Source organism: Lathamus discolor, unplaced genomic scaffold (assembly GCF_037157495.1).
Source record: "Lathamus discolor isolate bLatDis1 unplaced genomic scaffold, bLatDis1.hap1 Scaffold_69, whole genome shotgun sequence".
Lineage (NCBI taxonomy): Eukaryota > Metazoa > Chordata > Aves > Psittaciformes > Psittacidae > Lathamus > Lathamus discolor.
This window is the reverse complement of record NW_027069384.1, coordinates 585,529-588,412: the sequence shown is the minus strand read 5'-3', so window position 1 is coordinate 588,412 and position 2,884 is coordinate 585,529.

The window sequence follows — 2,884 nt, the reverse complement described above, 5'->3', positions numbered from 1 at the left end:
TAGCGTTTCAATGCAGAACTTAAGGTTTCAATGCAGAATTTAGAGTTTCAATGCAGTACGTAGCGTTTCATTCTCTAAATTTGAAAAGGTAAAGTTCCGCCTTGAAAGGCTAAGGTATGCATTGAATTCTGGAATGAACTTTAGAGTTTCAATGCACCGTAGGTTCCAAAGCAGAATGTAGTGTTTCAATGCAGAATGTACCGTTTCAAAGCAGAACCTGTTGTTTCAATGCAGATCTTAGCGTTTCAATGCTGAGCTTACCATTTCAAGTGAGAACATACTATTTCAATGCAGAACTGATCTTTTCAATGGATACCTTAGCGTTTCCATGCATACCTTAGCTTTTCAATGCAGATCTTCACCCTTTCAAAGCAGAACGTAGTGTTTCAATGCAGGTCTTAGCTTTTCAATGCAGAACTTGCGTTTCAATGCAGAACTTACCGTTTCAATGCAGAACTTACCGTTTCAATGCATACCTTAGCCTTTCAATGAGGATCTTTACCGTTTCATAGCAGAACTTAGTGTTTCAATGCAGAAATTAGCGTTTCAAAGGCGAACTTATTCTTTCAAGTCAGTCCTCAGTGTTTCAATGTAGGACTTTAGGGCTTCAATGCACAACTTCGAGTTTCAATGCAGAACTTTGTGTTTAAATGCAGAACTTAGTGTTTCAATGCAGATCTTAGCGTTTCAATGAAGAACTTATTCTTTCAATTCTGACCTTAGCGTTTCAATGTAGAACCTAGCATTTCAATGCACAACTTTGAGTTTCAATGCAGAGCTTAGCCTTTCATCGCCGATCTTTACCGTTTCAAAGCAGAATGTAGCGTTTCAAAGCAGAACTTATTTTTTCAATGCAGACATTAGCGTTTCAATGTAGAAATTTAGAGTTTCAATGCACCTTAGGTTCCAAAGCAGAATGTAGTGTTTCAATGCAGAATGTACCGTTTCAAAGCAGAACCTGTTGTTTCAATGCAGATCTTAGCGTTTCAATGCTGAGCTTACCATTTCAAGTGAGAACATGCTATTTCAATGCAGAACTGACCTTTTCAATGGATACCTTAGCGTTTCCATGCATACCTTAGCTTTTCAATGCAGACCTTCACCGTTTCAAAGCAGAACTTAGCGTTTCAATGCAGAACTTAGCTTTTAATTCAGAACTTGCGTTTCAATGCAGAACTTAGCCTTTCAATGAGGATCTTTACCGTTTCATAGCAGAACATAGTGTTTCAATGCAGAAATTAGCGTTTCATTGCAGAACTTAGCATTTCAATACAGAACATAGCATTTCAATACAAATCTACCGTTTCAAAGCAGAACTTTGCATTTCAATGCAGAACTTACTGTTTCACCGCAGGACTTTGCGTTTCAATGCAGAACTTAGTGTTTCAATGCAGACCTTAGCTTTTCAATGCAGAACTTAGTATTTCATTGCAGAGCTTAGCGTTTCAATGCAGAACTTAAGGTTTCAATGCAGAATTTAGAGTTTCAATGCAGTACGTAGCGTTTCATTCTCTAAATTTGAAAAGGTAAAGATCCGCCTTGAAAGGCTAAGGTATGCATTGAATTCTGGAATGAACTTTAGAGTTTCGATGCACCGTAGGTTCCAAAGCAGAATGTAGTGTTTCAATGCAGAATGTACCGTTTCAAAGCAGAACCAGTTGTTTCAATGCAGATCTTAGCGTTTCAATGCTGAGCTTACCATTTCAAGTGAGAACATGCTATTTCAATGCAGAACTGACCTTTTCAATGGATACCTTAGCGTTTCCATGCATACCTTAGCTTTTCAATGCAGATCTTCACTGTTTCAAAGCAGAACGTAGTGTTTCAATGCAGGTCTTAGCTTTTCAATGCAGAACTTGCGTTTCAATGCAGAACTTACCGTTTCAATGCAGAACTTGGCATTTCAATGCATACCTTAGCCTTTCAATGAGGATCTTTACCGTTTCATAGCAGAACATAGTGTTTCAATGCAGAAATTAGCGTTTCAAAGGCGAACTTATTCTTTCAAGTCAGTCCTCAGTGTTTCAATGTAGGACTTTAGGGCTTCAATGCACGACTTCGAGTTTCAATGCAGAACTTCGCGTTTCAATGCAAAACTTAGTGTTTCAATGCAGATCTTAGCGTTTCAATGAAGAACTTATTCTTTCAATTCTGACCTTAGCGTTTCAATGTAGAACCTAGCATTTCAATGCACAACTTTGAGTTTCAATGCAGAGCTTAGCCTTTCATCGCCGATCTTTACCGTTTCAAAGCAGAATGTAGCGTTTCAAAGCAGAACTTATTATTCCAATGCAGACATTAGCGTTTCAATGTAGAACTTTAGAGTTTCAATGCACCTTAGGTTCCAAAGCAGAATGTAGTGTTTCAATGCAGAATGTACCGTTTCAAAGCAGAACCTGCTGTTTCAATGAAGATCTTAGCGTTTCAATGCTGAGCTAACCATTTCAAGTGAGAACATGCTATTTCAATGCAGAACTGACCTTTTCAATGGATACCTTAGCGTTTCCATGCATACTTTAGCTTTTCAATGCAGACCTTCACCGTTTCAAAGCAGAACTTAGCGTTTCAATGCAGAACTTAGCTTTTCAATGCAGAACTTGCGTTTCAATGCATACCTTAGCCTTTCAATGAGGATCTTTACCGTTTCATAGCAGAACATAGTGTTTCAATGCAGAAATTAGCGTTTCATTGCAGAACTTAGCATTTCAATACAGAACATAGCATTTCAATACAAATCTACCGTTTCAAAGCAGAACTTTGCATTTCAATGCAGAACTTACTGTTTCACCGCAGAACTTTGCGTTTCAATGCAGAACTTAGTGTTTCAATGCAGACCTTAGCTTTTCAATGCAGAACTTAGTATTTCATTGCAGAGCTTAGCGTT